This window comes from Coptis chinensis, chromosome 1 (genome assembly GCF_015680905.1).
Source record: "Coptis chinensis isolate HL-2020 chromosome 1, ASM1568090v1, whole genome shotgun sequence".
Classification (NCBI taxonomy): domain Eukaryota; kingdom Viridiplantae; phylum Streptophyta; class Magnoliopsida; order Ranunculales; family Ranunculaceae; genus Coptis; species Coptis chinensis.
In genome coordinates, this window is record NC_141456.1 from 68,681,521 (window position 1) to 68,705,132 (window position 23,612).

The window sequence follows — 23,612 nt, forward strand, 5'->3', positions numbered from 1 at the left end:
GTCCACTTTTGCTCCTCTGATTGGGTCAAGGCTTGGACCATTGCAAAGCTCTTTTCGAGCCGGTCGTTTTGACATAAGGTAGGCCCAATTCCGAGGTCTGAGTCCAAAGATATGGCATTCGGAAGTTCTGCTGACTTTTGCTCCTTTATCTCGCTAAAGTGGCACATTTCTACACATAATGGACTTTGAAGCCTGAAATGCATAAAAACACGTAATCAGTATTAACTCTTACTTATTATTCACATAATTGGTCTAACAGTATGATTATTAAGGGGTTAAAACTATAGTTTTGGGCTCTTATCAAACCACCCCCAAACAGCATTTTGCTTGTCCTCAAGCAAAGATGAGAAATTAGAATAAGTGACCAAAAATGGAGTTCTAACTACTCTCGTTTCGCTGAGTGCGATTGCATTGACCATATGCAACAAGGCCTTAAACCACTAGGAATTCCCTAGTGGACGAAGTTATAGCCTCATGAGAGTTTTCCGATTGAAGGTACTCACAAACTTCATCTATACTACAACGACTAAGAAAATAAAACTATTGTTTCCTTATTCATGCTCAACTATCTATACATCTCTCTAGCAATTACATAAGAATAACCCAAATGGAACCCTAAGCTAATATATGCATAATAATCAATCATTTAAAATAAACATATAACAATGAGTAATACTATGAAATGTAATAGCAGGTCCGTTTTTGAAACCTCGAATTAGCGTCCTTAAGTAGGTCCTCACATAAATGTCAAGACAAAAACCACTCTGATTTTTCCACTCAAGTTTCCGCTACTCCATTGTGCAGTGGGCACACTTTACCTTACAATCTCAATGACAACAAGGAAGCCGGGTCGATCAAACACATCTGCCACTTACTATCACACTAACCTATTCCTAATTGAGCTAGAGGTCTTTATTAGGTGTTGCGGGGATTAGGAGATGGTTTAAGAAGGAAGGAAATGGATATTCAAAAGGACAAGTCTGAGATAATAGAGTCTTCATATTATGTAACTTAGAGAAAACCTTGTTATTTTCTTTTGCTTCTATACTTTGTTTCCATCCTTAGCCATATTTTTTTCTTTTTCTTTTCTTTGGCTTTTGACTCCCTTTTATTCTATTTTTGGAGTTTTTATTTATTTCTATTTTTTTTTTTTTTGGATGGAAACTTCTTTTCTTTTTCTGAAGCAACTACTAATTTTTGTTTACACAGGTTTTTCTCTTCTTCTTTCTTCACTCATTCTATTCTCAGACTTATTCTAAATTGGGTAGGTTGATTTATTCTCTTTTTTTTTTATTTATTTATTTTGTTTTTGTTTTTGTACCAGGGTAAAGGAATTGTGGTGTATGGAAGGCTAAAGAAAAGGCTCAGAGTGGCGACTAGCGGAAAATAATTCATAGGTTTGAATTTCTGGCTATATCGATCCAAAGAGCGGCCTAAATTCTCACTTAGGATATGGTTTAGTGATCAAGCAAGTGGACGTGTGATTTCTCTATCCGGATTTTACTTCTCCCTTGTGTCATTTCTCAAATGTTTCGCTCATATAAGGCTTTAGGCTATATTCTCACAGGATTTGTAGAATAAGTACTCTAGCCTAGATTTCAGAAACTTACTGCTAACAATCATAGATACTCATGTAATAAATTTATAGATAGATGCAAAGATTATTAACTACATATTAACCTAAGTTTCTAACAATTATTACGATGCAGCAATTCACATTGAGACTTCTAGATCGTTAAGAGCATGGAGAAAGAAAACAATACCAATATTCCTAAGTGTATAGCATACTTTTTATTTATATTTTTGAGTTTTTGAAATTTTAACTAGAAAACAAGTGCATATTATACATATCTATATCCTAACAGATGCCTTAATTACACGTGTTTCTATGCCCCCCCCCCCCAAACAAGAAGCATGCTTTGTCCTCAAAGCATTTAAATAAAGAGGGTAGGAAAAATACCATTGAAACGCGTGAAATTCAGGAACATCTGCAAAACAAAGTTAAAACATACAAATATAGTAATAAAAAATCGACGAACTCTATAAGAGTTCCACCCATTATGGGGTTAACATAATTAAATTGCTTGGGACATAAGCGGACACTAACTTAACTAAAACTTACCCGCACCCCAAAGATCCACTCGTCATCCTCCTCTTCTATATGAGGTTCTTTTCGCATCCTGCCATGCCATAACAACTTGCCACGCCTTTACGCGTGTATCATCAACTAGTGCTAACCTCTCTAGTGTTATTTGGTCTGATGGGGTGTAAGGGGCAACCAAATGTGGTTGCACCTGCCATCCCGGCCAAGTCATGGCTCGGAATGATCTTACCACACGATTGGTGGGTCTCATGATTTCGACCCTTTCCCAATCTGTGTACTGTGTACAGAATACGGGTAGGCAAGCGCGCATAATGCGGCAAACCAAGACAGGCATAAGAAGGTACTTATGCCTCAAGGTATGGGCTCGCTTCAGAGTAGCAACTAAAACTCGGGGAATGTCATACCTACGACGTCCCTCAGCTAAAGCGAGGAAAACGTCACCAGCGGTATTATTGGCAGAAGTAAACTGTCGTTCCCCTAGAATGTTCATCATGATGAACAACATGGTTGTGCCTACATTCAGTGATAGGCTACTCAGGGCGATGTTATATTGGTCTTGGTCCATGATACTGAAATACCCTCCCCATAATACTCATGGAAATAGGCATATTCATATAGGTATGAGTTATCGTCATATATCCCCCGTGTGCATAGGGGGGTAATGGCAATCCTCAAAACCAAAGTTATCAAGTGTTTATTGAATTCCATAGTCGTACCATCAATAGTAAGGGAAAATTTTTGTTCTCCTTCTTGGGTACAAAAAAAAAAGTAATATTATTATAGAAGAATTCAGTTAGCTTAGGTGAAAAAGAATCGTCATCACTCACCAGAAGATGCCGCCATCCTAATTGCACGATCCGCTCGCGGAACGATGCTCCATAGGTATAGGTTCCCATCAAGTCTTCAAAAGACTGTTCAGGAATCACTATAGGTGGTGTCATCTCAACACTACTTGTAGAATAGCTGCGAAAACCTGGAAGAACCTCGAGAAAATCGAAAATTTTGTGATTCTTGAGAGAGCTGGCGCTTGCCAGATAGAGCGTGAGTCGCTCTTTGGTTTTGAAATTACAGTGTGTTTTAAGCTGGTCGCGCTCTACTTTTCTGCTGGGCGCCTTCTGGTTTTTTCGATTTCGGTGTTTGGCTGGTCGCTCTACTTGGGCATGGCGTGCTCTAGGGATTTTTCGATTCTGATTGTAATAGGGCGAGTAGCGCTCTGCTTGGAGTCTTGCGGCTGGCGGCCAGAGGGTCGCAGAAAGTGAGTTTCTAAGAAAAACAAGAAAAAAAGGTTGGAGTGAAAAGTGAAAAGATGATTGTGGTGTGTAGTGTGGGTTGTGAGTGTAGTATGATGGAAGTTTAAATAGGTTCGGGTTTCCAAAAGCGAATCGGCAAATTGCCAAATTGTTTTAAGGCAATTTCCGGAAATAGAAAACTGCCAAACCCGAAACCGGAAACTAACCATAGTTTTGATTTCCTAACAACCCTGGTATCTAAACTCTCCTACATATCATGCTCCCACTATTTTCAACTTTTACTCCAAGACAACCTTACGAAAGATGATCAAAATAAATTATATTAAAATAATATGAAATCCAAGCAATCTAAAACAAACAACTTAATATTTAAATCTAACTACTGAAATAAAATTCCACTAACTAAACAATAAAAACGATGAAATAACAGGACACAACTGATGGTGAACACCTAGGCGTGTGTGAAGAAGATGGTCCCCGAGATGGGAGGCTCTCTGTGGTGACGAATGGCTTGAGCCATCCGCCTGCTGGGGCGACGACGCTCATGCCTCTCGGACTTCGGTGAGACGGACTCATCCACGAGTGGCATGCGTCGTAGCATCTCTATCTGAACAAGCAGCGTGCTTCCATCTCGGTCTTGAGTCGATCTTGGGCTTGGTGATTCTTGTGGATAACCTCCAAGTCGGACAAGATATCTTCGACCCCCTTTTCGAGCATTTCAACTCTCTCCCGAAGGTTCGTTTGCTTATTTCAAGTACAATTTGTCTATGTCTAATATCTTCACGAGATACGATAACCGCGATCGCAAAACCGGTTTGCAAAAGCATTATCATTCGTTCTAAATTAGAAGTATGACTATCAAAATTATCCTCAACCAACCATGTCATATCTTCCCCTACATTATCCGACTCAACTTCCTTCTCTGCAGACAACGGCCAAGTCTTTTGGATGCATTCCTTATAAATACTTGCATTAGAAGGCAATTTGATCTTAATAGGAGCAGATCTAGCGACGGCTCTAAATGAGAGCATAATCTTAGTGATCAATACGGGAAGAGCGCCGGGGCTTTCCCACTCCTCTAATCACATTCAAAATTAAATCAAGGATGCAGAAATTATACTCCTTCGTTTGCAAATTCCAGAGAACGTGCAGACACTGAAGTCCGATGTCGTGACTTTGTCTTTCCCGAGGACGTTCTTACCAATCCATCGAGCTTCTGACTAGTTGATTGGTTCTCGTGGAAATCGTCTGGCGAACGAATGAGATATCGTATTGTATTCACCCTCTATGACCGTATCTTTCATCAAAACAGGAACTGCAGTATCTTGGGGTTCCTGAATGGTCGTAAATATCTAGGTTGGTTACGGTGATTCCTAATAGCTCACCCAACAACCGTCTCGTAACTTCCTCCTCCGCGTTCTGCTATCCTAATGAAAATCCTATTTCCCTCCACTTTCGTTTCTTATAAAACTGTTCTACCAAATCATAGTGATAGAAATCCTCGTCGAATACCACCAGTCCATTCCAATTTCTCTTAAACATCTCAGCGTCATAAAATGGGCTGAAAGTATCGGCAAACGGCGTTTTTCCGCGAGAATTCTACGTCGTAGCGCCATTGAAGTTTGAACTGATTTGGGGTTTGTAGATGGTGGTGGATTCGAGTTTGATGAAAACTAACTAAACCAACAGTGGTGGTTATGGTAGGTTCGGCGGCAGGTTCGAAAACTTGAATTGGTGGGTGGTTTCTTGGTGGAAACGGTTGGATTGTGTGGAAGATTGGTGTTTCACAATGGGCGTGGGTGGTCTTCTTATTGTGATGTATTCTATTTTTATTATATATATTTTTTTTTTTTGGTTGATAGGGTTTGGATTTTAATTTGTGTCAAGCGGCTGGAGAAGATGAAGGTCGCGATTTGTTTTTGGAAAGGGGGGCGCGGGCGCGCTGTTGGTGAGCGCGAGTTGGCCCAAGCCCAATTCGTATTTTTCGACTTTCGTCGATTTTTAGCGCAATTTCAAACTAGATTTCCCGCTTCGTTATCGGTCCGATTCTTTCGAATGAGATATGGAAATGATCAGGAGAGAATTTCCAATCCAATGATCCATAAACTACTCTATTCCGACCGGGGGTGACTAATAAGATAGTGGAAAACGCCTCGTAGTGCGTGCATGACGTAAGTTATGCGAACTAATGAACACTAAATTAGATGACGTCAACCCCAATGAACTATACTAATGGACCTAAACAACACAACTAGAAAGTTCGAGCAATCCGGATGGAAAGACTGATTTCCCACCCCCAAACAAATTTTTAAACACAAAATTTGTTTACAAGCGGGGTCGTTTAAAGTCAGATTCCCAAGACTTGTTGGATTGCTATGTCTATGATTTTTAAGAATTTTAATTTATTTTATTTGTTTATTATGAGAAACACGAAAAACAATAAATACATAATTCACTCCATAGAGGAACATGACTCAAAAATCGAGAAAAAACATGCGAAAGTGGAAAAGCGTGAATTATGTGAATGTGGACTTAGGATCCGGTACTTACGTACCACACACTCCATAGGGAGGGCCGGTTACCTGAATGGTGTACTTATCGGTATATGGAAATGAAAGTAAGTAAGTACACCAAATGACAAAGTCGATCCTCATAGACGAAGGGGTCTGTAAAAGGACTTCCTCCACATCAGGGGACAAAAGTTCGTGAAAATGTTTAACCGTTGACCATTAACTTGAAAGGTACTGTTGTCCTTGGGATTTACCAAGGTAATTGCCCCGTAAGGGGTGACTTCAGTAACCAGAAAAGGACCAGACCAACGGGTTTTAGTTTCCCTGGGAAAATATGTAGACGGGAGTTGTAAAGCAAAACCTTTTGTCCGACCACAAACTCTTTACGCAAGATATGCTTATCATGAACACGTTTCATGTTGGCTTTCTAATCCTTCGCGAGATCGTAAGAATCGCCACGGATTTCTTCAAGCTCATTTAATTGTGTAACTGCGTTTGGCGCCTCCTCATCAATATTGAAGTTAAGGCTTTTTATAGCCCACGAGCACGGTGCTCTAATTCAACGGGCAAATGACATGGTTTCCCAAATACAAGTCTAAAGGGAGACATACCTATAGGAGTTTTGAAAGCAGTTCTATATGCCCATAAGGCATCCGATAGGACGCTTGACCGATCTTTCCTATCAGGGTTTTCTTGTTGTTTCTAAAATCTTTTTGATTTCCCTATTAGAAACTTCTACTTGTCCGCTAGTTTGTGGATGATAAGGAGTTGCTATTTTGTGTGTAACTCCGCATACTTTTTAACTAGGGATGCAACAACTCTGTTGCAAAAATGTGTTCCACCATCACTAATGATGGCTTTAGGAATGCCAAACCCAGAAAATATATTCTTTAATAAAAAATACAACGGTCTTATGGTCATTTGCTACGGCAAGCTAGGGCCTCTATCCATTTAGACACATAGTCCACGACAACTAGAATATAAATATAACCGTGGGAAACAGGGAAAGGGCCCATGAAATCAATACCCCAAACATCAAAAATTTCTACTATTAAGATTGGATTTAATGGCATCATATTACGCCGTGATTAAGCCCAAGTTGTTGGCAAAGCGAATACACGTCTTTGCAATGCACTTGGGCATCCTTAAAAAGGGTAGGCCAATAAAATCCACATTGAAGAACTTTAGCGGCTGTTTTCATTCCACTAAAGTGGCCACCACACTCTTTGTCATGGCGAACGATAGAACTTCATTATATTCCCATCGGGAATGCAACGACGAATAATTTGATCCGCACAATACTTAAAAAGGTAGGGCTCATCCCAGTAGTATAACTTGACTCTGGCCAAGAACTTCTTACGTTCATTTCTTGACCAATTATAAGGCATAACATCAGCCGCTAAATAATTTACGATGTCCGCATACCATGGTGATGAAAAAATAGCATACAGATGCTCATCAGGAAAAGAGTCCGGTATGGACTCAGAATCACTACTATCGTCATTTGTAAGTCTAGATAAGTGGTCGGCAACCACGTTTTCGACCCTCTTTTTGTCCTTTATTTCTAATGTGAATTCTTGCGGAGAAGAATCCATCGGATTAATCTCGCTTAGCATCCTTCTTTGCAAGAAGGTACCTAAAAATGGTGCATGGTCCGTGTAAACTAAAGTTTTAGAACCAACCAAATAAGGACTAAACTTATCTAAAGCATAAATGACAGCTAAGAATTCTTTTTCAGTAGTTGTATAATTCCGTTGGCGTCGTTTAATGTTTTACTAGCATAATAAATAACCGTGGACTTATTATCTATTTTACGTCCCCAAGGCGGCACCAACCGCATAGTCACTAGCATCACACATGAGTTCAAAAGGTTTAGACCAATCAGGGGGAGGTTTGTATAATAGGTGCTAGTGGTTAGAGGCTTGGCTTTTAAGGTTTCAAAAGCCTGTTTCTGAGTTAAAATTAAAATCAAAGATTGCATCCTTCAAAAGCAGGTTAGTTAAAGGCCTAGCTATTTTGAAAAATCTTTAATAAACCGCCTATAAAACCCCTGCATGGCCTAGAAAGGCTCTAATCTCCGCGGACGGTCCGTGGTTTAGGTAATTCGCTATCTTATCTAGTTTGGCTTTATCTACTTCGATGCCATCACTAGATATAATATGACCTAGTACTATGCCCTTTTTGACCATGAAATGACACTTTTCCCAATTTAAAAGCGAGGCTCTTTTCTTCACACCGTGTCAAAAACCTTAGACAGGTTAGACAAAGCGATGCGTGAAGGAGTCTCCATAGATAGAAAAATCATCCATGAAAACTTCCATAAAGCTCTACTATGTCACTAAATATATGAAGCATACACATTTGGAAGGTACGGGGAGCATTACAAAGGCCAAAAGGCATTCGTTTATAGGCATATGTTCGAAGGGACATGTGAAGGTTGTCTTTTCTTGGTCATCAATATCAATAATAATCTGAAAATAGCCAGAGTAGCCATCCAGGAAACAATAAAAGGCATGACCAGCTAGACGTTCTAGCATCTGATCTATAAATGGTAAGGGAAAGTGATCCTTTCGTGTCATAGCATTTAAACGTCTGTAATCAATACAGATTCTCCATTTCATAGGACCTTGAGTGACAACATAGTCACCCTTCCCGTTACGTACCATGGTAATTCCCGATTTCTTAGGAACTACATGAATGGGACTTACCCATTCGCTATCGGAGATTGGGTATATAATACCCGCATCGAGTAATCGCAAGACATCTTCCCTAACCACCTCTTTCATGGCAGGGTTCAAGCGACGCTGAGGTTCGCGAGAAGTCTTTGCGTTATCCTCCAAATGGATACGATGAGTGCAGACATTAGGGTCAATGCCCTTAATGTCAGCTAAGGACCAACCAATCGCAGATCGATGTTCCCTAATCACCCTTATTAAAGATGTCTCTTCATCTTTAGTTAACAGAGAAGATATAATTATCGGGTGACTACCATCCGGATCAAGTTGAATATATTTTAACTCGGGGAAGAGGTTTAAGACCGTGTGGACGGAATGTCCGTTGATGTTTCATAAGTGTCCTTATCTTGCGTAATGAAGACTTGCTTAGGTAGCAAGTCTTCGTAATCAGTATATGGAGCAACCGACGGGTCTACAATTGGTGTGGACTCGGGATGGTGTTGACCTCCTCTAGGAAGAGTCATTCACAAAATCAGAAGTTCCAAAAGAAAGGAATTTGTACATATTGTTTTCAGGAAACGTGTTGTTAAAATAATCTTGAGCTAAACTCGATCATGCTAACCTCCCCATCTATAGGCGAATCGGTAACTGTTTCATCATTTTTAAAAACATTTACCTCGACGTAAAGATGGCCAAAAGATAAGGACATCTTTCCATCGCGCGACAATTTATAAGCGCATTGGCGTTACCAAGAGCGGGCGCGCCCTAAGATGATCGGTCTGAGTCATTAGCGACTTCTGTATCGAGGATAACAAAATCAGCAGGATAGTAGAAATCCTGAACCTTAACAAGCACGTTTTCCACTACACCTTTAGGATACTTAATTGACCTGTCCGCTAATTGCAACGTTATTTTTGTAGGTTGCATTTCCTGTAGACCTATTTGTTTATACAAGTAATACGGGAGTAAGTTAACACTCGCCCCGGGTCTAATAAAGCGGTCGTCGTGTAGGAATCTCCTAAGGTGCATTTGACAGTAGGACGACCAGGGTCCTTGTACTTAACAATTCCATTATTTTCGGATAAAGTTGGGAACTGTTCAGTTAAAAAGGCGTCTTTGGGTATGTTCGTCTTACGCCTAGTAGTGCACAACTCTTTAAGAAACTTAGCGTGGTTAGGAAGCTTTTTAATAGCTTCGAGAAAAGGGAGGTTTATCGTTAGATTCTTGAAAACGTTCCTAATTTCCTCAAAGTTTGTATCCCTGGTTAGCATGGCTAATTTTTGAGGGAACGGTGGTTTCACTCTATATTTAGTGTATGGCTCAACTTGAAGTGTAACCTTGGCTTTCTGTTTCTTAGGTTGTGGTTTAACTGGGACCTCTAAAGGTGGTAGGTTCTTCGGTTTCTATTTCGGTATCTAGTTCGATATCCGGTGTAGAGAATCTTGATGGGGTAACTATAGGCATAGTTACTTTGTTATCAACCACTCTTCCAGGCGGAGAGTGGTGATGGCATTTAGGTCACCTACGATTGTAGTTTCCATTACTAGAATTACCGTTTACCTCAAAAAGGCTGTGTTTTCTTTGTTTTAGGGTTTGGTATTGCTTGTCCGGAAACACGCCTTTTGGTTGGGCTTCGCTTGGGCTAAGCTGTTGTATGCCCGATTTATGGATTGTAAAAATATGTTGGTTTGATTGAGTCATTGTGCGGAAAAGTTGTTGGGTAACTTGTATAAAGGCATCGATACGATCCGGTTGTGTAGGTGTAGTAGTCACGGGTGGTGCATTTGGAACTATCTCTTGTTGATTATTTATGGGTGGGTTGTGATAGTTATTATTATTAACCGAACGATACCTCTATTGGTATTATAATTATTATAATTATTCGACCTTGTGCTTGACCTTGTCGTGGTTTGCGCTTTGGTTGTTATAATTATTATAATTCCCCTTGACCTTGTCCTTGTCCTTGTCCTTGTCCTTGTCTAGGTGGAGCTTGGTTATAATTGTTTGCTTGCCTAACGTTTTGATTATTGTACCCTGGAGGTGTTACTTGTTGATTATTTCTCCAACTGAAGTTGGGATGTTGTCTCAAAGGCGTTAGGAATAGGATAGTTATTAATAGAGTAAACATTATCTTGCTCTGGTGGTTGTTGTTCATAAGCTAGAGGACAATAATTGTCAGGGTGCTCTGGACTCAAACAGAAATTACATGGGTTGGAGTTTACATTCATGATGGGGATAGGCTTTTGTTGAGCAGAAATAGCCTCTACTTTTTTAGTTAGAGATTCGATTAGATTTTTAAGTTCTGGATCGGTTTTCTTCTCAAACATACCGGCGGCTTTTACTGTTGAAGAAGAACTAGCTGAGCGGGGGATATCATCACTACCCCCCCAATTATTATTCCGTTTAGTTTGGTCTTCTAAAAATTTATAAGCCTCCGAGGCTCCTTTACTTAGGAAACTACCCCCATTCATTATGTCAAGGACTTCTTTATGGTGGTGTAGAAGACCTTTGAAAAAGGCATGAACTAACGTGTCTTTAGCTAAGTTATGATGTGGACACTCTATAAGGAGATCGGTGAAACGATTCCATGCCTCAGAAAATGATTCATGAGGATTCTGTCGGAAAAAATGAATCTTTGAAAGCATTTCATCCGTCTTTAGGGGTGGGTAAAATGTTCCATAAACGGTGAACAAGTTTAGTCCACGAGTCCACAGAATTAGGCTTTGGGCAGTTAACCAAGGCGCCTTATCGGCTAGGGTGAAAGGGAATACCCTCGGTTTAATTTGCTCGCACCAACCGTAGGATGGTGGAATGTCGTAAGGACTTGTTCAATCCTACGCGTAATGGCGATAAGGTTTTTCATGGTCTAACCCATGAAAAGCGGGTAACAAATTAAATATGTTTGGGGGATTCGAAAAATCCCCATCGGGTCTGCTAGAGAACGATGCGATTTAGGGCTATCGCTCAAGGCTTTGTAAAAGTCGGAGAGAGGAGTCTCTCTTTCTTCACCCATTATGTCGGGTATGGTGTGTGTGATAGTAGTTAGAGGTGTCGTGGGTTGTGTACTAGATAGACTTGTGCATTTGCGCGTGTAATTACGTTTGTTGTTTTTTGTTCGACCCGGACCTTAATCTCATGCAAGACTAAGTTGAGCTTAACTAAACATGCAACACTCCAAACAATTACGATATACTAGTAGAAAACCTCTAACTGGAAATGCGAGGTATGGAAGAAAGGAATACCGATAAGCGTCCTTGCTTCGCTTTTATGAATAGCGTCTTGTAATGGCGTGTTGGTGTATATAAGAGATTAGAACACTGAAAAATATGAAAGATCAAAGTTTGAATCAAAGCTGTGGAAATCCGAAATTTTAACAGCGGTCAATTTCGCATAGAAGCCTTCGGCGCTCGAAAGTAATTTTCAGTTTCTGGTGTTTTTAGGGCGGTCGCGCCCCAAATGGGCTGGTCGCTCGGGGAAGTCGAAGTTCGATAACTTTAGCGGGTCGCTCTCTTTGAAGCGCTGGCGCTTCGGTGTATTGATCAAATTCCAAGAATATCGCTGGTCGCTCTCTTTGAAGCGTATCGCCATCGATTGTATTTTCTAGCGGAATTTTTCCAAAACTGAAACGGCAACCACAGTATGAATCAAACAAGGGTGGGTGGGTGAAATGGGACTTAAAAATGACTAATTCTATTATGAAAACAATGCTAAAGTGCAACTAAGACGGCAGCGGCGCCATTTGATAACTATAAAATAAGTATAAAAATGAATAGTTTACCTACGAAATGAACTATGACTTCACAACGTAAGTAAACTAGAACTACTCTTTTACGTGTTGATTATCAAAGCTTCTACTCTCAATGCGAATTGCACTAAATGGAGTACGAAGTTCGTTCCACTCCTAGTTCCCTAGCATGGATTGTTTTCTAAGTCTAACTAGTCGCTCTTAAGTCAATGAGAGCTTTACAAAATATTATACTACGATACTTAATTAAGATGATTACTAGAAATTAACTACAAATGCTATGGAAATACTATTGTTTGACTCTAGATAAAGGAATTAGAGGGGAATTGAATCCACCTCGAATCCAACTTAATGACCTAGTACAGATTGTGGTATCTCGATTCTTACGTTTTCACGGCAAGAATTCCGAGTCTAATCCCTAGTGTTCATGGCATTTCTACCAAGTACTAACTAGCATGTGAGGTCGCCCACCCATTCTCATGGCTTAAACACGACCTTCTAGAGTGGAATAGATGCTAAAACGTTTCTATACTAAACAACTAAGTTTTCATCAAGGCTTCATCAACCCCTCTAATGGAGGTTTAGCCTTGAATCATCACTCTAACATTTCCCATTGAATCTAAACTAAACATAATGTAAGAAATTTAGATTTACTTAATTTGAACAATAATGAATCTAACTTAATGGTTTGGAATGAAATAGGAACAAGAATTGAAATTAGATCTATCTTTGGAAATGACAAAATTCAAACTTGATAAAAATACTACTTTATTTATCTAATCAATCAAGAACAATGATTGGAGATTTAATCTAAAACAAGAATTTAAATGGAACTAAAACTTAATTTAATTAATAAAACTAGATCTAGAATTCTATATCTTAATTTAGGTCTAACTAGCTACCATTAACAAAGAGCTAAGCTTTTGTTTTATACATTCAGATCCAAAAATCGTGCATGGGCTTGGAGCCATGGTTTGGGCAGAGAATCGGGCCCAAAACCCAATTCTTTCAAATCCAAAAGGCCTCTTCAGCTGCAGTTGGCTTCCACAGACTTTTCGTCCACTTCTGCTCCTCTGATTGGGTCAAGGCTTGGACCATTGCAAAGCTCTTTCCGAGCCGGTCGTTTTGACATAAGGTAGGCCCAATTCGAGGTCGAGTCCAAAGATATGGCATTCGAAGTTTCTTTGACTTTTGCTCCTTTATCTCGCTAAAAGTGGCACATTTCGCACATAATGGACTTTGAAGCACGAAATGCATAAAACACGTAATCGGTATTAACTCTTACTTATTATTCACATAATTGGTCTAACGGTATGATTATTAGGGGTTAAAACTACAGTTTTGGGCTCTTATCAGTAGACTTCTTTATATCTGAGAAATGGGTTAGATATTCTTGTTGCACTTGGTACTTCTTTGATAAATATGTACTCGAGATGTGGATCAATTGATGAAGCAGTACTAGTTTTTTATGGAATGCCGAAAAGAAATGTTATCACGTGGACAACATTGATTACTGGGCTTGTTGTTCATGGGCGGAGTAGAGAATCTTTGAGATTGTTTTATGAGATGGGGAAGTCAGGGTCGCAACCAGATTATACTACTCATACTGGGGTTTTAGTTGCATGTACATCTGGTGGTGAGTGGAGAGATGGGTGGAGAAGATGGGGAAATGGGTTCAGATCTTGGTAAAATGGGCTGGGTTGGATATGGCTGGGCCTCTTAGCTATTTGGGCTATGGAGTAGTGTGTGGACTTGTGGAGTGTGGGTGATGGCGTAGTTAGGGAACTGGGGGTAAAGTATGGGCAGTGGTGGACCAGTAGGGCGTGGATGGGGGTAGCAGGATAGGTGTACCACCTCGGGTTTGTGTGGAGATGTTAAAAAGGGGTTTGACAAACACGCTGAGTATTGCCAGAATGGTGACGGGTCTAACAAGGGGCAGCGCAGTCCCCTCATTTGTGTTATTGGTGATTTTAGTTTTTGTAGAGTATTCAACATAGCAACATCGACGGCGAGGAAGTTGGAGACAGAGGGACAATGAGATCAATAGATTGGGGTTGAGATCGACGGCTTGGAGCGTTTGAACACGGATGGTAAGATGATTACAAAAAACATAGAGAGGTGTACACCACGGTAGGTAACTCGTTTCTTTTACCGTCATGTACATAATAGACAAACGAGTAATGACTCGGCCGTCAGCCATAGTTACATTGGGGGCAAACAAGCCTTGTCCCCGTCCTGGACAGAGATGTATGTGGGGACAGATTGGGATTGTCCACAAATCTCGCGGTATTTCACGAACCTATTCGCTCTAAGAGGTCGTGGACCATGAATGAGAAACGTGGTGGTACACTTCAGGGTAAGACAGATTGTACATTGTCTAGAGTATATGACCACCGTTATATTTGTATACAAATACTCATGCTGAATAATTTTCTGCATTATAACTCACGTCTTATTTGTGCAACACTTAAACATGAAAGTTTCAGGTTACAGAGAAAGAGAAAGACCTACGGTACCACAACAAAACTACAACAAATGCGATTGGATATGCTGACCCTCGTGTCCGAATCAAATATGGGGCAGGCTGAGCTGTTCCCGGATGTGCATTATGAAGGAGAGCAGAGGGGTTCGAGAAGACCCTTCATGGATATGGCGTTGAGCTATCTGAATGAGTGCGGGGGGAATGAGACATTCGTGGACCCTCGTGTCCGAATCAAACATGGGGGCAAGCTGAGTTGCCCCTCATCAGACTCCATGCCAGAGCAGAGACAGCGAGGGGGATGAGTCCTCTGTGGACATGAGATCTGAATCAAGCTTGGGGGCAAACTGAGTTTCCCCTCATCAGATTCCACTCCAGAGCATAGACAACGGGGAGAATGAGCCCTCCGCGGACATGAGATCCGAACCAAGCTTAGGGGCAAACTGAGTTACCCCTCAACAGATTCCACTCCTAAGTAGAGATAGTGGGGGGGGAGAGGAGCCATCCGTGAGCCGGAGTTCCAAATTGTAATTGGGAGCAAGCTACATATCCAGAAGGAACAATAGTATTGAGTTCTACAAAAGAGAAATAGAGTGGATGAGGCCCTTGGCGGACGAGATATCAAGTTCCATGAGTAAGTGCAAAGGGGATGAGATCCTTGGCGGATATAATGTTGAGTTCTACAAACGGGAAATGACAGGGTGAGACACTCCGCGGACATGGTAGTGAGTCCTAAGAAGGAGAGCTTATGGCTAGGCTGAGACACTCCGCAGACATAGTAGTGAGTTCTGTGAAGGAGAGCTTATGGCTGGGCTGAGACACTCCGCGAACATGGAGGCAAGCTGAGTTGTCTCTGGATAGGCTTCGCATTTTCTGAATGCACGCAGAGGAGATGAGACCCTTCGTGGATACAATGCTGAGTTCTAAGAAAGGGAAATGAAAGGGTGAGACACTCTGCGGACATGGTAGTGAGTTCTATGAATGAGAGCTTATGGCTAGGCTGAGGCACTCCGCGGACATAGTAGTGAGTTCTGTGAAGGAGAGCTTATGGCTGGGCTGAGACACTCCGCAGACATGAGGGGGATGAGACCTCCACGGACCCCCGTGTCCGAATCAAACACGAGGGTAAGCTAAGTTGCCCCTCATCATACTCCATTCCATAGCAGAGACAGCGGGGGGAATGAGCCATCCGCGAACAAGGGATCTAAATCAAGCTTGGGGGCAAACTGAGTTGCCCCTCAACAGATTCCACTCCAGAGTAGAGACAACAGGGGGGATGAGCCCTTTGCGGACATGAGATCTGAACCAAGCATGGGGGCAAACTGAGTTCCCCCTCAACAGACTTCACTCCCGAGTAGAGACAGTAGGGGGGGGGGAGGAGCCCTCCGTGAGCTGGAGTTCCAAATTGCAATTGGGAGCAAGCTATATATCCAAAAGGAACAATACTATTGAGTTCTACAAAAAGGAAATAGAGGGGATGAGGCCCTTGGCGGACGAGATATCGAGTTCCATGAGTAAGTGCAAAGGGGATGAGACCCTTGGCGGATACAATGTTAAGTTCTACGAAAGGAAAATGAAAGGGCGAGACACTCTACGGACATGGTAGTGAGTTCTAAGAAGGAGAGCTTATGGCTAGGCTGAGACACTCCACAGACATAGTAGTGAGTTCTGTGGCTGGGCTGAGACACTCCGCGAACATGGGGGCAAGCTGAGCTGTCCCTGGATATGCTTCACGCTTTCCGAATGCGAGCAGAGGGGATGAGACCCTTCGCAGATACAATGCTGAGTTCTACAAAAAAGAAATGAAGGGGACAAGACACTTCACAGACATGGTAGCGAGTTCTATGAAAGAAAGAAGGTGTCTGAGGTGAGACACTCCACGGATATGGTAGTGAATTTTGTAAAGGAGAGTTGACAGCTGGGTTAAGACGTGTTGCGGGCATGAGGATTGAGTTTGAAGAGAGAGAGTGAAGGGGGTGAGACCCTTCGTGGATACGCTAATGAGTTATATGAACGAGAGCCGATGGATTGAGACACTTCGTGGACATGATGATTGACTGTGAAGAGTGAGTGCCAAGGGAAAGGGACCCTTCACGGAATGGTAGTGAATTCTGTGAAGGAGAGCTAATAGTAGAGAGAGAATGAGGACTTCGGGTCACGCAAGGAGAGTTAGCAAGGAAAACACCGCGAAAGTAAGGCTTCTTCAGTCCCGGACTATTGGAAGAGGGATCGCGGAGTAGAGATTATTGATTGCTGACGCTCGCGGGATCATTGGAGATTTCCAGAAAGAACCATAGCAAAGAGGCTAGAAAGATAGAGAAAATGTAATCAAGGAAAGAGGTTAGAAGAGGTGTAGTGCACATACATATAACGGAAATTTACGGAGATCTGGGATACGCATAGTTTATCGGCTGAGGGTGGAGAACTGATCGGGTAAGTAGTAATGAAGAAAGAGGGAGACAAGTGGAGGATTATAGTATAATTCGCGACCAACAAAGTCACAGGGTCAAGACAGATGAGAGCGCAGAGTTCAAGAGTTCGCGGACAAACAGAGTCGGATCGAAAGTACTTTGAGACATCTGATTGAAGAAAGGGTACATGGATAGGAAACGTCTTGAGGAGAAAAAGACTGCATACAGTCTCAGGATACTGCGGATATATATAGTTCAGAGAGAGAGATAAGGAAGTTCAGAGACTTCTCGGGTCCGCCGTCGTCATCGCCGCCGAACCTGAGATGGGGCAAATGTATTAGCCGTTTTCATAGATGGACCGTAGTATGTATTGGGTCCAGAGGATAGGCCCAAGACCATAATGTGCCCCATGGGAAGGAGAGATATAGAAGGGAAAGGAGAAGGATAGAAGGAGGAGGAGGCAACTCATGAGAAGAGGAGATAAAGAGAAAGAGTGGATGTGAACTACGGCAGCTTGATCCTGACATGGGTACTTAGGCAACCTAATTGGTGCAGCCCATAAAAAATAGAGCTTGAAACTAAGTAAAGTTAAAATTCGCGGTATTTGGGTTGCGACAGTAATCTTGAACTTTCCAAATTAAACTGATATTATTTGGTTGCCGTGAAATCATTTGATCACTTATTATGACATTTGTAAACTTTTTGCGCCATTGAATTTTTGAAACAACTTTAGATGTTGCATCGGATTGACTTATATGCCAGTACACTACAAGGATATTTTGGGAATGGATAAGATGTACCCCTTCCGAGCATTCTCCTATTTGCGCACGGTCGTCTTGGTGTTAATTGTGCTTTGCATAGCTAAGAGGTAACCTCCCTTTCTTTCTAAAAGTATACTTTGAAATTTTCATATTCAATTATCTCATTTGAAGTATAGCATTGAGACTTTTAATTGGGTGCAATTGTTTGTTTGAAATTTTGAGTGTATTCTAAAATGTTTTGGATCATTTGTTTCTGTACATTCTTAATCATTTGATTCTTAAATAACCTGAAACCATTCGCTCCAAAAGACAATTTGTTTTCGCTCCAAAAACCAGATTCTATCTGGGCAAACGATTTGCAAAAAGTCTTTTCTTTCCCTTTGGCTACCAGTACCGTTTAATCTGACCATTCCGTGTTTTATTTACATTTCATCTTCGAACGTTGAATCCATCAATCAAGCTCTGTGAACTCTTCCGTTCTCTTTGTTCAAAGCATTGAACATGAACATAATTTTGAGTGCTTCGTCACAGAAGCAGAAGTCAAGCACAACGATGTTTTAAGGATTCTTCAATATGGAGTACGATGAGTTTTTATTTATTTTTATTTTTCTTACACATGAATATTAGTAATAAGTCGAATATATAAAAGGATTAGAAATTGTTTACAGTAAATATGATTTATATTACTAGGCCGTAGCTTTGCTCACCACTTATTTATGGATTACTTCTTAACAAGCTTAAATCCTTAGATATATACTTAAATTACGGAGTTTTTTAGATTAAGTGAATTTGGGTGTTTCGTCTTAGAATTGAGATTACATCATGAGAATATGCCGTGCTACGCATCGGTGTTTTTTCAAATTTTTAAACCTGTCGCTCTAACATCTCTCTGATAGTATGATTTTTTGAATTCTAGTTATAATCTAAAAAATAATATAAAAACATTAGGAGGGGTTGAATATAATTTGAGTGACGTGAATGAGGTTTTCTAAATTATTTTAAATAATATGAAGCTAATTCTAATTTCAATAAAGTGAGAGAGTTTTTGGTAAATTATTTAAAAAGGAAGGAGCTGATTAGAATAATTAAGGGAGGTGGTTCTAAAATCATAAAATAGAGAGATTACAAATACACAGTTCCGTTGAGAAATTTTCCTCCTAAAGATCCGGCTATCATATAGTGTAGATATTCCACTTATTCGAGCCCTGATATAACGGTAATTCATTGTTCCTAGCTCCTGCAATCTTCAAAGTCTACCTTCTTCATCATTACTTTTTCAAACAGTTTGATATTGAACAACGCAAGCCAGTTGGAAAAGCCATCTGTTCCCAAGAGTTATGTGCAGCCTCTGTTGCCAAGGCGCGATATCTAACTTTAAAGTCGATGTTCCCAAGGGCTATGCAAATTGCGTCTTTTTGTTTTGTTTTTCCCGCTTCTTTTTTCTGACTTCGTGGATGAGCATTTTCTTAGCAATTTAAATGTCAAATTTTACATGTTTAATGTCAGGTTTCAAGTTTCATAAAAAGGTCTTACAGTCTTCAACTCACCATTTGAACATTCTATTTTTCAACCTCAAAGTTATGAATTAAGAGCATGGACAAAAAGAGAAAGTTGTCCATACTTTCCATCAATATTTTGTGCTTATATTCAGATCTGCATATGCTTTCATGTGGCAGTAAAACTGATATTGGGTGACTTATCCTTTTAATGTTTTAGCAGCATGTAGTCTGTTTCTTAAGATTTGTAACCATTGTTTGACCCCTCTTCTAACCGGTCCTTCTCTAAGTATCTGCATTTGAAGAGTTACAACTTGAACTGCTTCTCAAACTGCACTTGCTATGTGCAGATTTCAACTAAAGTTAGTCCAATTGGTCCAAACTAACATTTCCTCTTCAACTTCTAACAATGAAGTATTATTTACATATTGGTTTGGCATATCTCTTTATTGATTTCATTAGTTACTTTAGTATTATTAGTTAAATCCTACTCATAAGTCATAACTACTTTCATAGTGTGAAAATAATATGTTGACGATTTTAGCACTGACGTCTTCATATTATTGATCTCTTCATGTCTTGCATTGTATATGTGTAATTACAGTTTGTTGCCTAATTTTTCGACCTTGCACAAACCCGCTTATTAATTGCAACGGAAATGCTTTGACTCCCCTTCCAACTGTTGAACGACTCTTACAAAGTCCGATATATAAATAGTGTTGTAGCCGTTTAAGGAAAACAAGAGGTGCATTGTGAAACGCGTTAAGTGGAAACGCTATTGTTCATAACCTTATATCTCCTAGAAAAATATGTTAAGTTCCTATGTGACTTTGTAACTTTGTCTTACAAACCATTTAAACAAAATAAAATTGGTTTACTAATTTCTAATGAACTTTCCATAAATAGTCTTTTGATTCAAAAGTTTCAGTTGGTTTTACAGGATGAGTGATTTCATTTCAAATTTTTCTTAAGCAATTTTCAGAGAAATATGTACCAACTGTGAGAAGTTACTTAGTATAACCATAAAATTGTATCTGATTAGAAATTTGATTTGTTGGGCATATTTATCAAGTACGAGTTAGAGCGCCATAAATGTGATCAGATCCAAACTCGATGTTGCTGCTATAAATATGACTGGAAACTCTTAGAGCTTCTTTACCAATGTTTACTACAGGATTATGTTAGCATATATTGATAGTGCCTTTTTTTCAATGTCCTGCTTGATTGATTAGAAATTACTCTTATTTCTTCTCTCTGGCAATAATTTACAATGTATTCCTTTTGTTCTTCTTATTGATGAATGAAGCAGTGCTGAGGAGGACATGCGGTAAAATTAATTTAAGATCCAAGTTTTCAAATGCCTGCAGGTAGGGTCTCTGCCTATAACCAAAACCATTTTGTTCAAAAAGGGAGAAGATGCTTACAATTTGTTTATGATGATCATCTTCTGCTCTGCTCAAAAGCAGTACTACAGAACTGTGTCTCTACATCTTTTTCTTTGTAATACTCTTGAAAAGAGAATTATTTTTCAGGTTTGGAACAAAGTAGATCAGGAGATTCTTCAGTACCCATAATATATGCTTGAAGTAGACATATGTAATAATGCCATAATGGATAGGTATAATGGAGTTAGACAACGGTGCTATGCATCTTCTCAGAAGCAAGGACAGAAGACAATGGTAGTTGACGTTGCTGGACTTCACATGAGTTTTGCTACAAATCTACAATATGATGGTCTATGAAACAATTCTTCTACGCACATATTTGTGACATAACCAAAGCTACAAGGGTCTGTTGCTACAAGGAAGCAACAAGGAATACTTAACCAAAAATGTTCAAATCATAGGTTCATGTTTAAGAAAGTTTGATCACTTTGATGTACCTTTTGTTTTCTAATGGTAATGAATGCACCATTTGATTTGACTTGCTGAAATATATCCATTTTTTATTTTTTATTTTTATTTTTTTGGGTGTTCCAGTTGCAAGTGATGAAGGAGGTGATTAGTAATTCCATGACTGGAGATTCGTTTTTGAGAATGGATATCTTTCACATGTTAGGAATATTCCATAACACATTCATAACTTTGGGCATTGCCTGTAACCAATATTTTCCAGTGAATATTCCATAACACATTCATAACTTTGGGCATTGCCTGTAACCAATAGTTTTCCAGTGAATATTCCATCTTCGTAGAGGTCTCATAGTTCTTTTCCAAATCTTTTCAAGTTACGGCCTGTGTAACAGCTTTCGAAGGCAGGCAACCTTCCGGCCATTTTTTTTGAATTTACAGTTAAATATATAAAATTTTAAGCAGCTGGCCCGTCCTTGGAGATATAGAACCTAAATAAGAGCTGAAAGAAGCAGGACAGCGTTTCCTCCTAAGACAACCTTAAAGAGTAGTATTTTGAATGCAAAGCAATTGGCTAGCATATCAAATATATCCTAAACTGAAGCAGTGGATTTATGTGAAAAGGACCATTGACAAAAGTGATAAATGACATAATTCACACAATTAAAATGAAACGTTCTACTCTAAACGTTGATCCCTCTAAACTAAGGCAAAGAGCATGTATTCAATAAGAATTAAACTTTTAGACTATTGAGAAAATAATACTGGGAGTTAGAACTTACTGTGAGTTGCCAATTTGCTCAATGGAAGAAGATACAATGAGAATATCAGAGGACGGACATGGATACCTAAATATAATATTGACATGTGAGACCAGTAGAACCCGCCAATAATTGAATGACTGCCAAAGACGTCAGAACATATACGCCCTAAAACCACTAATAGATACATATATCACTAAATGTTAAAAAAAAAAAAAAAAAAAAAAAAAAAAACAAACAAACAAACAAAAATTCCAAACAATGAAGATTGCATTATGCTCACCACATCGGCATTCCTTTTTGCAATTTTCTAACACTTTCATCGGTTAATCATATCCCATACCATGTCTTATTCCACCATTTGAAATCAGTATATAATTCTCCGCTCATCATAAATTGGTTTCTGTAAATAAAAGAAATTCAGTTTTGAATCAAGGCCCCAAGATAAGATAAGTAGCCACTAATATATTTGGTGAGTTAAAGCACAACAGGCTATTTAAAAAACGATGAAGCCTAACTATAAGTTGCAAACGTGAATTTTATACCTTTGAGATTACAGTTCCCAATGCCTACTCCAAAGTTCAAGTGAATTTGTGACTTCACAAAATAACAAAAGCGTGACAAACAATTCACGCAAAGAACTTCCTGTAGACCAAGAACCCGTCTCGACCAAAGTTTCATGCCATTCTTGATCATCTTCTAACAATCCCAAAGCTAAGCAAGCCGATTTAGAATCAGTATATGTGACACTTTTTACTGTCCGAATATCCGTGGACCTCTAACATAACAACATTTAATAACAAACGAAGATAAAATCTTTCTCCGGATGTTGAATGGGCATAATATAATCTTCCAAATTTTCTCCCACATTCCCTTCTTGTCCATATTTTCTCATCCTTGTGCCAAACCCATTTGATTAAATTCAACATACGTGAGTTCCCTAGCATCTTCATACAAAGAGTTTGTATACATCCACTCTGTAAACATGATTTTCCTTGGACGGGCTTCTTAAGCTAGTTATGAAACTAATCTACAACGTAAAACCACGACACATCCTGAGCATTCATCTATTGTTTCCTATACCATGTTGGTGGGATTTCGCCTCTCGTTCTCCATTAGATACCCGTACTCCAACATGCCTTGTGACCAATTAGATGGAGATCCATCAAAGTAACATTAAGAATGTGACGCTGCCTTTAAACATTTTTTGTGCTTATGATTCTGTGTTTACCTGGGTTTATGTGGGGCGTGTAAATTGATTATGTTTATAAATTCCCCAGCGGCGAATATTTTAGGACTTGCGCTATCTTGAATCAGTCTGTCCCTTTCTTCCCTTATCTAACTTTGCTTAAATTCGGGGGCTAATAATTTTGGTTTCTCTTCCAATATGATACTGCCGAACTGTTGGCGTGTTGAAATACGATCATGTCAAGTTCAAATACGAGACTAGTGGTGGGTTGTTATAAACTGCCGTCTGTGTTCGATATAGACGGAAAGCGAACTTGGCAAAACTAGCATCGAGGCCTCGAGGATCAATTTAGTGTTGCGAATAGGATCACACCATTAAATT

At 39.8% G+C, this 23,612-nt stretch overlaps 2 long non-coding RNA genes and 1 other non-coding gene across 3 annotated transcripts; 2 read left to right on the top strand and 1 right to left on the bottom strand.

Annotated features, from left to right (window-relative positions):
• Positions 1-62: 62 nt before the first annotated feature.
• On the bottom strand, positions 63-23,511 carry LOC147525065 (uncharacterized). The gene is made up of 4 exons (XR_015197711.1): positions 22,588-23,511; positions 22,326-22,445; positions 22,064-22,129; positions 63-192 (listed from the first exon to the last, which is right to left on the bottom strand). It is a non-coding gene; the product is annotated as an uncharacterized LOC147525065 (long non-coding RNA).
• On the top strand, positions 11,081-11,184 carry LOC147525066 (small nucleolar RNA R71). The gene has a single exon (XR_015206461.1). It is a non-coding gene; the product is annotated as a small nucleolar RNA R71 (small nucleolar RNA).
• Positions 17,737-21,366, top strand: LOC147525067 (uncharacterized). The gene is made up of 3 exons (XR_015197706.1): positions 17,737-18,042; positions 20,741-20,798; positions 20,964-21,366. It is a non-coding gene; the product is annotated as an uncharacterized LOC147525067 (long non-coding RNA).
• Positions 23,512-23,612: the final 101 nt, after the last annotated feature.